Here is a 13,747-nt window from a genome sequence, read left to right as displayed (position 1 = left end):
TGGAAAGTGTAGAAAATGGACATTGATGATTTTTTTTTTACAATGCCATTGCAAATGTCAAGGGAAAACCCTACAGATTTCTTATATACGTTATTACATTTCCAAGAATCTCATTGGCATTTTTTTAAATCAAGCGTAAAATATGATTGTAGAAGCATGTTTTAAAACGTCTGCACGTTTAATGTTATTTTAGCTAATTTACACATTATTTCAATCTGTTACATGTGTTTTTCATCTCGTTTTCCTTTCTACTTGCTTAACTGATTTCTTTTGAAGAATTATGAATTACTGTTAATTTCCAACAGTTTTTTTAAATTACACTTTCCCCTTATTCTATTGGGTTATTTTTTGTTTAAGGACATCATGTTATGAAATAAATTGGTTGAATCTAGGCTTCCTTTCATTTTACTCTTCCTCAAAATACAGCAGCAAGAATATGAACAGTGGAGTACTGCATTTTAATTAAATAGAAGTAAAAGGTGCAGCCCTGCAATTTCTTGCTCACACCACTGCTGGCAAAAAGGCCACAACTGGAGGCAGCTTTAGAGAGCCCCTCATTATACTGGTAGGAACGAAGTGGACCAGACCACCAATAGATTAATGTGTCCGTCCGTCCGACTGTCAGTCTGTCCGACAAGATGGCCGCCCGCTCCCCCTGCGATCCGTGAACTAAATGAACTAAACAAGATGTCCGTCGCATCCGGCGCAGCCAATGACATCGCCTGTTGCAATCCTTGCTCTGTGGGCGCGCGGGTCAGTGGGGAGGGGGGTGTGGACGTCATCGCTCACCCCCCATGCACAAATCATTTTCTTTTTAACTCCTCTATACCCGGTCGATATCCCTGTACCGGTATTAGTATTATTCCTACCAGCCCACCCCGCAGGGTCCTGTTTATAAAATAAATAATCACATATTCATAATTATTATAATAAAACCCTCACCGGGAGGTTCTTGAGTCTTTGAGTCTCAAGCCTTGCTCAGGAGGATCCTGTCAAAGATTTTTTGTTTCCAGTTGGCGGTGATATTGCTATATTTAATCTCAATTATGTAATAGAGTTTTTTTTGGGGTTATATCGCGTAAATATATAAATGTGTCGTTAAACCCGCCACCACCCAACACAGCCAACTAGTAAGGGTTGTCACGTAAACAGAACATGCCAATTCGTCACTAGTACAACACACCGGTGTGTTGGAGTGCAAATCCACAACATTTACAATCTGATGAAGCTAGTTGTAATTACTGGCAAAACGTCGTACTCAGATTCTAAATGTTGTGGCTTTGCTCTCCAACACACCGGTGTGCTGTACTAGTGACGAATTGGCACGTTCTGTTTACATGACAAACCTTACTAGTTGGCTGTGTCGGGTGGTGGCGGGTTTAACGACACATTTATATATTTACGCGATCTAACCCAAAAGTAAACTGTGTTATGGATGATAGTGGTCGCGAAAGTCTGCGTGTTAAACTCAATGATATAATTTGCAGATATATATATTTTAGCACCGTGATGTTTGGCTAATACCAGTTACATCGTCGTGTTTGTGCTGTTGTTGTTGTGAGAAGAAACCCGAGAACCCAGAGGGATTTAATGCAGAACTGGAGGAGAACATACAGATCCCACATTAGAAGTGCAGCGGCGTGGGGAATCGAACCCAGCGTGTTTTTGCTGTGAAGCATTAACCCTACCTGCCCGAGCCACAGCTGTGTATAAAATACAAATAATAAGGATACTCGTTGGCAAAGTCATTAACTATATAATCACTGTCGCCTACACATTCTTTAAATTGCTTTCTTTAGAAATAGAACTCCAAAAGCAATCTCACATTTGTAATCGTGCAAACTGTCAAATTAAGGGATATACAACATTAGTGATGGAGTGGCAATCAAGAGCGTCAATATACACACGGAATATGCACTTAGCAGATACTAAGTGATAGAATTAGGACACGTGTAATGGATGGATTCAGCAACAGAGGTTTATGACGTTAGTATGGACAAGCCTTTGTCAGGGAATTGATCTTCTCTGCTGATAACATTACTGGTTCTAATTGTATAATTTTGTTGAATTCGTGAAAACAAAGGGTGTGTTTTGCCATGCCACTCACTTGATGAACTTCTGACAGGACAGACGTCAATTTGTCATCAGCTCAAGCCATGCAGCAGCTGCAAACCAAAAACAACTAGAATGTTTACCCATCATTTATCCTCATTGTAAGTCTATCGTTACTGGATGTAAGTAGACATGCCATTTGGAGAAAGGGCATTAATTCTGTATGCAGGCATACGTGTGGGCATTAAGCTAAACAATCCTTAAACTCGTCTCGTGACGAATTTCCATTAATCATAGCGTAAAAGTGATGCGAAAGTTGATTTTTAATGGTCATAAAAAGTTATTATTAGACTTAAAAGTTTTTTGTCTTCATAATTTTCCATGATCTCTTTCTGCTGCCTTGGCCTAAAATGCATTAATATTCCTGCCATGAATAAATCATGTACTGAGCTGGGGGATTAAAGGGCTTTGTCCAAAAGCAGGCGGCACACTGAAAGAGGGGTAGCTAGTCTTGCATAATGTATTAGCATCCTGCATTATGCATGCATGTATGTAATACGTATTATGTATGTGTCTCAGCTGCAGTAGTGCATACATGGTGCATTCGAAGAGGAAACTGAACATTGTTGAATGTGTTGTGGTTGTAGTAATAACAATTTTAATGATGTCCTGTGTTTCTCCACGAAATGCATCTTTGAAGATTTCATTACCAGGAGGGTCCTGCATTGTGAACGTCTGGCCACATCCATTCGGCACTCAAGAATGCCATCTTCTGACCACACCTCTCAGCCCAACACCCACAACACTTGGCAAGCCCTGGTGGTGGTGGTCACCCATCCAAGTACTCGTCAGTTTTATCCCCGCTTGGCTGATGAGATCAGACACATCGAGGGGTGATTTGGTCCTGGGCAATGCTCGGATATTATTCTGTGGGGCTCATTACTGCTCATGGTGAAACCAGCCGTATCCACGAAGCCTTCATGCCTGTTGACTCTGGGTTACTTCACGAGTCATAACTATGATGTGAAATGTAAAGAGTTCGGGAAATGAAGGGCAAACCCATTGCCAATTATAAGTAGATAGTTTTTTTTGCTTTACAAAACTTTCCCCCATACATCGACTGAATGTAGCCCACGGTTGCTGCTGAATACCCATGAATGCAATGTTACGTGCATCTCTTCGGAGTGTATGGAAAGTCCATTATTTAAACAAGGTGAGAGATCGCTGAGACAACACCTGTCTTTCAAGAGACACCTTTGGAGCATATAGTGCACGTATATATCTTAATAACAAAACAACTCGCGACAGATTCTGGTATCATAATGTTACGCTTGCTGAAGTCAGTTGTTAAATGTAAACCAACATAATATTTTTTTCCCCGAGTAATCTGATGCCTTCGCGGTTTATTTTATTTTCATATGTCCCATTTTTATTAAAAAGAGCAGATCTATCCCACAATTTGTGTGAATAATACATCATATTGGTTTCTTCGTGATCAGTATCTTTTCCATTACTCTTGCATGTCTCTCAGTGCTAAAAAGAGGCATATAAATGGTCACATGTGCAATAGAATATTTCATTTCCGTATTACTTATTTCTTTATATTTTGGGTGGCAGCATTGCGTGTGGTTTTACTTTTTTTCTTATTCTGGTTTGATGGAAATTGATGGTTGTATAGGCAAAAGCCAAAGGGGGCGTCTTGGAAATCCCATTAGAAAAGGAGTGAAACAGGAAGCATTTGTCTTGGAGAAATATTGAGCTATTCATCACCACTGTATGGGCCTCTCAGTCTCCTTTCAAATGCCACCGCATGTTTTAAACATTTGTCTCCTCTACACCAAACACGAGAGTTTGCATGTAACCACAACTGTTGAGGGGGTGTTAGGTCGGCAGCGGCAGCGGCGGCGGGGGGGGTGGGTCTGACATTGGAAAGGTTTATAGGGATGGAAACATCTGAAACGTGTGTACCAACCTCAGTGTTAGTATACTTGCAGGCGTTGCAGAGAAATTCGTGCCAGATGTTAATACTTCAGTGCCCACTTTCATATGCATGCCAGGCGGGCGCCAGCATTTCAAGTTCCCGATTTGCGAAAGCCACGTTAGGCTGCACTGCCTGTAGTCTGTGAAATACTTTGCTAATTGCTGAGAGAACGGCCGCGGATGAGAAAACGGAACAGAAATGTCCCTTGGTAGACAGGTGGGGGGTGAGGGTTGAGCTGGTTCGGAACAACATGCCAAAGCAATCACATGCTCCACTAGAGGCAATGATTGTTGTCGAGGCACGAACAGATATCTAGAAACCGCTTTGGTGGAAGGGAAATAATTTCGGCGTCTTCTTCATAGATGTCTGTACCCCTTGCCGCCAAGATCCCTTGAGGAAATTGTGTCGACAGCCAAAGTCGCTTTAACCATTATTTTCGTGCGTAAAAATATCCACAAAATGCGGATGAAATGGCATTGCGCCGGGGCGGATTTGTGAGTTATTGTGTGGAGTGGACAGCAAACGTGAATCGACAGGCTGTGTACGGGCCCCTGCACACCAAGGAATATTACGTTTTTCAATTGCACGCTACTTGATCATTAGTCTCACAAATTTCCTCAGGACATTTTGTTCTATGAGCAATTCTTGGGAGCTAATTCCTTTCTCAGGTTTTTTCGGTAAAGTCACGTAGGTAAAAAATGAAAATTAATAAAAGTAAAATAAAAAAATTAATAAAAATCACGACGTTTCGGAGGCAACACAAGCCTCCGTCTTCAGGTGGAACCGTCACAGCACCGAACTTCACAATAATAATATCCAGTGCCTACCTTGGCTCCTCCCACCCTCAACCAGTATATATACAAGGACTGTTTTCTTGGAATTTCTCTTACTTGATACAGCTATCGTGCTGTGACGGTTCCACCTGAAGACGGAGGCTTGTGTTGCCTTCGAAACGTCGTGATTTTTATTTTATTTTTTACTTTTATTAATTTAAATGTTTTACCTACGTGACTTTACCGAAAAAACCTAAGAATATGAATCCTTGCAGTCACGAAAGCTTCAAATCTAGAGCGAATTCCTTTGTCAGAGCACTGAGCTGGTGAGATTCAATATAATTCAGAATAAAAGTTGTTGGGTTAGATCGCGTAAATATAAATGTGTCGTTAACCCACCACCACCTGGCATAGCCAATTAATAGGATGTGTCACGTGAGAAAATTGTATATTGTTCCCCCCATCCCCCCAGAAGCAAATATTCACGGAATTATAATATTGGTAAATATTTACCGAGCAACGATTTTATCCATCTTAGTGTTTGGGTTCGCGGTTGAGGTTCCGTGCTCCATAGGGCAAAGTGAGGGCCAAACAGACGGTATAAAATGTAAAACTATACTGAAAGCAAACTGAGCACCTGTTTCACAATCAAGTTGGAAAAATGGTGTTTAACTTACGTTTTAAGTTGCACATGCATGTTTATAAATTTGAATGTTAAGAAAGATTGCTTTGTTACAAAAATAAGGGGTTACAAATATTCACAAGGTAATCTAATTTTCCTGAATATTTGTCTCTGTATTCCTGAAATATTAATTATTAAGGCAAATCAAAGCAAGTTTCCCTCGCTTTGTGCGGTAGATGCGTTCCAGGAAAAGGGTGCACAAAAGTGAAACCGCCCGAGACAGATGTCTGTCGAGTAGCGCACACAGTGCACAATGTTATCCCCATATCTGACCACATGGCCGCACATGAGTGAATTGAAATTGCATACTGCATAGCGAATTTTGGGTAGAAATAGGTGAGCTGCAAATATACGCGAAATCACACAAACCGAACGTGTATCAAGCTAGGGTAACCTGTGTATTCCCTTCTGAGGGAGCAAATCTTTTGGTAAACATTTTCTGACATCAGCGCTATTGAGATTATGAGTTCGAACCCAGACAAGCAATCCAAAAAAAAAGTGGACGGTAGAAATATGAGCTTTTCTAGTGATGTGGACACAATAATTAAATGTGATAAATATTTACTTGGTGTTCTATTTTGAATAATGCATCGGTTAGAGTGCCGAGATCATCAGTTTGAATATGCGCAGTTGCTTGTGATTTAAACTGGCTTCTCAAGTGTAGTGAGTTTATAGTCTGGTGACCATTGATTGGACAGAAATAAGTCCACCATGTTAAAATTGGGTTCTCACTTAATTTGTATGTAATTCCAGCTCTGAAAATGTATACATTTGGTTGTCGTGCGACAAACGCTAATTTCATGGCAGTGCATGTTGGGAAAGGATAAATAAATAAAAATAATAAAGGGGCGTCCAAGAAAACTCTTGCACTGTTTCGATTTAAAGCTTTCGTGACTGCAGGGATTCATCTTCTTGGTTAATATTATATTAATATTATTTTATTATTAAACATAATAAAATTATTAATATTATATTAATATTATTTTATTATGTTTTATTTTTATTATTTTATTACTTCCCTTCTACGTGACTTTACCGAAAGAACCAAGAAGATCTTGCACTGTTGTTTCTGAACGCACAGGGTCACATTGCTCCTGGTGAGGTTTTTCGAATGGATTAATCGTCGAATGACATGGTTGAGAAGAGCCCACTTGTCTCACAAGTTGGGAAAGGCAAACGTCATTTAAAATGTTTATACTTGTACTCTTAGTTCTTTCGGTAAAGTCACGTAGGTAAAAAATTAAATTTAAATTAATAAAAATAAAATAATAAAATCACGACGTTTCGGAGGCAACACAAGTCTCTGTCATCAGGTGGGACCGTCACAGCCAGATTTGCTGCATCAAGTGAGGCAGGGATTCAAGATGCAAGCTCTTAAATACAAGTTCAGGAGGAGGAGAGGGGGGAGGAGCTTATCAGAATGTGGTAGCCAATGAATGGAACGTATCGGGAGGGGAGGGCGGGGCTAAAAGAGAGCACGAGGTGCTCGTAGGCGTCGACGTGAACGTGTTTGTGCGCAAGTCCCTGTTGGTGCACATGATAACGTATTGGAAGGGGGGGGGCGGGGCTAAAAGAGAGCACGGGGTGCATGTGTACGTGGATATGCCTGTGCACAAGCGCCTGTTGGTGCACATGATAGAAGAGAACGAAAATGCCCATGTTTATACCAGTGTTGGCTGACAATAAAGAGAGTACTGTTTATACTGGTGTTGCGTTGCGGCAATATTATTCCTTTCCAGCAAAATGCACTCGATGATCCATGATAAAAGCGATCGCCACCAGTTGTCATCCATGGCCACCCCGTCCATTGTTTGCCCGATAGAGCGCATGACTTCGTCGAGGACAACCCTCGTTCAAGGCCACCTTTCATGCAGTAGCAGCAGAAAAAAAAAGAATGGCTTGAACGTAGTCTATTTATATTGAATTCACACGCTCGGTACAATTTATGTGCCCAAAGGACGATGGGCAGTGCAAACGAATAGACAAAACATCACCAACACAGTCGTATACAGTGGCAAAGGGGAGCAGTGCTGGTGCAGTGGTTAGAACACTGGATGGATTATGAACCTGGCGACCCAAGTTCAATTCCTAGCCATGGCTAACATTAGTGGACAGCAGTATCTGAACCGGTCGTAATCCCGATTTAAAGCTTTCGTGACTGCAGGGATTCATCTTCTTGGTTCTTTCGGTAAAGTCACGTAGAAGGGAAGTAATAAAATCATAAAAATAAAACATAATAAAATAATTCTCACGACGTTTCGGCCACAACGCAAGCAGCCGTCCTCACGTGACTTTACCGAAAGAACCAAGAAGATGAATCCCTGCAGTCACGAAAGCTTTAAATCGAAATTTAACCGCCTCTACAGGGAGGGTTTCCACATAACTTTGAGACCCTTCAACAAGCTATACGCTCCAAGCTTGGTGGTGTTTCATTCTTCACCTGAGGACGGCTGCTTGCGTTGTGGCCGAAACGTCGTGAGAATTATTTTATTATGTCTTATTTTTATTATTTTATTACTTCCCTTCTACGTGACTTTACCGAAAGAACCAAGAAGACGGTCGTAATCCCTCTCTCCCTTCACAAACCTGTCCTGACCATCGTGGCCAAGTATGGTCAAACAATGACATTGACTGAAAGGCACGACGAGATCTTCATCTGACAGAGGGATGTTAATTAAAATTAGCACCCATCTTAAACAGAAATTCTTATAAAACATGCATACATTCTAATTCGGTAGATGTATAGTCGTAATATGTTTTACTATTAATTATTAATGTGACATACCAGTTCTTGTGACGCCTGCTAACTCACTGCATTTCTGAACTTTTACAGTGATTTGTGTTCTGAGTTTTCTCCTCATTGTCCTTGTCTGTAAATATTTTGTCGTTGTTCAAAACAGTAACCTGCAATGCCAATGACAGGAGACTGATTGATTGCAAATGCAACAAAGGGTAAAGGCGCAACCCTGCAACATCTTTCTCACGCCACTGCTGGCATGAGGGCCTTCACTCGAGGGCGCTAACAGATACATTCTTCGTGAATATTTGTCCTATACTATTCAATGCTGGCCAGACGTCTTGGAAAAGGTGGTAGTTCTCACACTTCATCCCACCACACACAATCTGCCGATCGACTGTGACGATGTCCATTTACACTGCGGGTGAGATAGTATGGAGGGGGGGGGGTTAACAAGGTTTTGCCAATAATTTCAAATATATGTATGTTAAACTTTTTTCACACCGTACGTAGCCAGCCGTGCTAATCCGAGGTGCGGGGGAAGGACAACAAACTAAACACAAATAGCAGTTCTGAAGAAATTAGTTAAATGCATAGCTCCAGTGGGTTCCTAATGTCATAAGGAAGAGCGCTCTAGACGGCCGCAGAAGCGCATCTGAAAGTGCGCGATGGGGTCTTTGTTCGATGTCTATCCCCAAAAGCCGCTGTGAGGATGACCGGAGTTTGCGTGATGGTTTATGCTCCTGCCACTCCAACAGATTGAATCGAATCTGCGGCCTCTGGATTGTCCAGTGTGTTAACCATTACACCACGTTAGCGACTTGCAATTGCAGTGTGATACGACAAAAAAAAACAAATAAATAATACACTTTAAACAAACCGACCTTGGAGCCCCTGGAGTGATTTCGGCCTCTCTGGGTTCATTATGATGTATGAGTGGTACCTATCCACTGCGCCTCCCAGGCATGATTTAAAAAGACGTAATTACAAGCTTTAGCAGGAAGCCGCGAGGGAGGACACGCACCATTTGTTAAATAATGCCATATACCAGCTATACCGGCCCTGAGTATATTTATCTGGGGCACTCAGTGCATGTGCACGCACGTGCGTGCGTGTCTATGTGGAAATTCTGAATGATACAGATTTCGCCTAACCTTGATTGCAGTATTATTATCAATTTCAACGTAACAATGAGTAAATAGCGACGCCCCTTAGCGAGTCATTGGTTATATTGAGGAATGTCGTGAGATATATGTTATCCCCAAGCTGTTTGATGTATATGTGATTTCTGGGGAATTTGGTTTAATTTAATAGGACTTTTCGATTCCCGGTTTGAGTATTACAGGGTTTGAAGGCATCCTTAAATCGTGAATATTGGTTAATGCTATGCTAGTTCTTGTTTTTGTGCATTACATAAAAAAAATTTCACGTAATAAACATGATATACTTTTGTTATCTATTTAACTCAGAATCAAGGCAAAATGCCGTGGTGTCATGGTTATCTCGTTGGATTTGCAATCCACAGCTGATACAATCGAGGAGGTCGCCGCTTCAATTTTAAGCACGACAGTTTAAAAAAATAAGTAATATAAAAAAAAAACTTTTTAAAAACACGCGTTTATGAAATGTACCGTACTAGTAATGGAAGAACTCCACGACTCCAGGAAGTGGCCCCGAAGCTGGCCATAACGTAAGGGACGGTGGCTAATTACAGCCAACGTCAGTTGAGCGTGGACAATTAGATCCAAGCCGAAACATGACATATAAAAAAGAACGTTTAAATTTTATTTTATTTATTTTTTATGATAGAATATAGTATTGTAATCAGTATGACATAAGCATACCAAGTTTGCAGTCGATACCACATTGGGAAGTTGGTTAAAATTCAGTTAAAAATTTGAGGATACAACAACAGAGTTAAATAAAAACGTGTAATATAAAAAATGGCACTTTAAAAAAAATTACTACAACACAATCCTTGGCGTGAGCAAAGCACTTGCAGAGGTGGCACCTTTTTTCGAGAGGTCTTGCCCGGCAATCGTGTTTGCGCATCCCACTGCAAAGAAATGAATGAACAGGCAACAGCACCAAAAAAAAATAAAAAATTGCGCGGCTGATAAAAAACCTCCACTCTTGACTTGAGTCACCCTGTTCGTTTTAATTAACTGATGCGGAAAATCGGCCTGCTGTTGAGAAAAAGGAACGTTGCTGATGCAGCAGTCCGATGTTGGTGGGAAAGATTTTTTCTTTTAAAATCGATTGTGCTTGCATTTAGAGCAACACTTAGCACAAGCTACCCCAACGCACAGATGTACTCTGCTTAATAGCCTTGTTTAGTGCTGTTTTTGTGCGAACGCTGAGGGCTTGGATCTGTCTTCTTGGCGCCATAAAAAAAAACAAGTCTCGTGGTGTTTTTTTTTTGCTACATTAAGACAACATCGTACAAACCTAAGGCGAAATTGCGAGATTTATGTATACATTAAGTTATTCTCGCAGGGTGTTTGTGCGACTGAGTACTGCGTTCATGTTTTCGCCATCATCGTTATCACGGTAATGGGCCGTCTTTGGCGAGAGAATTCTGCCGTGTGCCTGCCTATGGACACACCACTTAAAGAATTAATAGATATTATGCAAAATAAATAAGCAGACAATATGCCACCTATACTTTTTGGTTCTTTCGGTAAAGTCACGTAGGTGGAAAAATAATAGATCACGACGTTTCGATCGTAACACAAGCAATCGTCATCAGGCGGGACAACCACAGCAAGAAAAAATTGCTGAAGGAGTATGGATTCCTGCAGTCACGAAAGCTTCGAATCAATATGCCACCTGTTTAACACGTAGGCTTTCGCGACCAATATCATCCATAATCGAGTTTTTTTGGGTTAGATCGCGTAAATACATAAATGTGTCGTTAAAACCCGCCACCACCCGACAGAACGTGCCAATTTGTCACTAGTACAGCACGCCGGTGTTTACATGACAACCCTTACTCGTTGGCTGTGTCTGTGTCGGGTGGTGGCGGGTTTTAACGACACATTTATGTATTTATGCGATCTAACCCCCCAAAAAACCTCTTAATATGCCACACTCCCACGATTGCCTCTAAACATAACGCATCTCGGTCGCACAGCCTTCTGGGAGTGAAATGTTGCCAGCAGCATTGGTAAAAAAAAACAATAAAATGTTTGGTTGGTTTTGAACATTCGGTGCCTCATCAGCAGAGTCAGGTTTGCTGTGGGGGACACACGTCACAGATCCTATTATTGTTAGGAAGAATAAGTTGTTAGGAAGAATAAGGGTAATATGAGTTTTTGCGGACCTAAGCACCTGCGGATAATAGGTATTGCAAATAATTATCGTGTCATGGATGAGTGGTGTTGTGCGGATATCGATGATAATGAAAACATACAGAACATCGAGCCGCACAGGGATATTCCACGTGGATATCTGCGGCGGCCAAGAAATATTTGTGCTTCGGGAATAAAGGTCTTTTTTTATCTCTTCAATTTATTTTTTTGTCGCACGATGAACTGTGACATTCCCACTGCTTTCTGTGGGCCAATGACAGTTTGCAACATTCTCACAGGGAGATGCCTAAAGGTATCCTTTTCAGCACAAATGCATTTTTTTCTCACGTTTGCTAGCACCGTAGTTATTTACTTTGCTTCGTGGCTTTGCTCTCTGCTTTCGGGCTGTACCGCGCGTTGTCCGGCGTTAAATCTGCCCTTTCACTCCATCTCCTGGAGCTCCCAGCATGGGGAGCAAAACTTCCGACAGTGTGCAAGACAACGTACGGTACAACCAGACAATACGGGGTACAATCAGACAAGACGGGGTACAACCAGACAACACGCAGTACAACCAGACAACACGCAGTACAACCAGACAACACGCAGTACAACCAGACAACACGGGGTACAACCACAAAACACGGGGTACAACGAGACAAGACGTTGGAGAGACGTACAGGCCAACTGAGAGAACCACCGCGTGACTTTTATCCGGGTTTAAAAGTGGCCATTCTTTTAGGGAAATCCATAAAGTACAGGATCGGAATGGTATAATCACTTTTCATGAGCTTCACTCTTTTAGAACTTAAAAGAATTCGGATAAAGGCCAATTATGTTAACTCCCAATGACCTCTTCCTTAAAATGACTATCTCACTGCTATTCATGAGGGCAAATCAAGAGGATAACCAGCTTAACTTCCACGACAAAGCCATCGTTCATCGCTGATACCAAGACGTTGCTCGCCAACCGTTCTACTCGCAGAGGCACACACCGTCAAGTTCGCCACCTTTCCTGATTTTTTCCTGACGTTTGCCCTCTGTTTTTTGTTTAGATAACTGCATTGAAACATCGGTGAGTCTTTCTAAAATATGAAAAGCCCACGCTTTTGTCCGTTGCCTAATAATACGCCACGATGCGTTCACACGCAGTTCTCCACCCGTCCCGGGTATTGTTGTGAGATTCTGTTCTTACCACGATATACGGGCCCCCCTTTTGCTGTCACCCAGAGGGTGGCAACCCAACACGACCCCATCTTAAATTCACCGCGGCATTGATGCAGGCCGGGTATGCGCCAGGGCATCTTCATCGCGCGCAATGGCGTCAAGCCAGAGAGCAGCCTTCTTTGTTATGAAATAGTAAATTGTGTGCGTGTGTGCCGCATGTTGCCATGTTATTAGCAAAGTGTAAGACCAGGAACCAGATGCTCCTCTGAAAAAGTAGCTTTCCTCTTCCAGCCGGCGCTGTTCAAGGGCTGAGTTCAATAAATCTCCAAACCCCCTGGATGGCAGGGTGTTGGGAGTTCAGGGTCCGCTGAAAGATATTCCATGAGAAATTGAGTCCTGCTGCTGCCATCTTCTGAGCGAGAATTAAAATCACTCTGACTTCCCGTGATTGGCGTTCTTTCGGGGGAAGGGGACCCGAAAACACCTGAGCAACATTGCATATTCGAATGGTACGGAGGCCATATTGGCAGATGTACACCTGGAGATAAATTTCTGCAATGGCGAGATGTTAACTACCTCGCCTGGTATACAGGAGGTCGTGGGTTCGATCCCAACCCTGACACCTGGATATTTGGAGTTTACGTGTCTCTCTTCCCGTGGTAGCGTGGATTTTTCTCCGGGTTGTCCGGTTTTTCCCTCCCCATTTCGAAAAACAGACGTTTAGAGTATGTTGCTGCTATAAATTTCCACGTGATAAGCCACTTCGTAAAGCTATCATTTGTGGCCAGGCCGCTTCTGAAAAAGAGCTATACATCTCAGTGGGCCTTACCTGATAAAATATATTTTTTAAGTTGATTTCGTGTTGTTGCACTGATGTACAATGTACTTTGGTTTTCCTTAATATAATATATTTAAGCAGCATTGTGAGTACAGTGTTAAGCAGTGGCTGGTTTGCAATGGGATGCTACCTTTATGTAACGGTTCGCACACCGAATTTGTAATCCAAAGGTCGCCGGTTCGATCCTATCTCCATGCGCGGCAGTTGAAACAATGGTAGAAAGTTTC

This window comes from Lampetra fluviatilis, chromosome 16 (assembly GCF_964198595.1).
Source record: "Lampetra fluviatilis chromosome 16, kcLamFluv1.1, whole genome shotgun sequence".
Taxonomy (NCBI): domain Eukaryota; kingdom Metazoa; phylum Chordata; class Hyperoartia; order Petromyzontiformes; family Petromyzontidae; genus Lampetra; species Lampetra fluviatilis.
The sequence above is the reverse complement of the archived record's forward strand: the minus strand, read 5'-3'. Positions refer to the sequence as shown.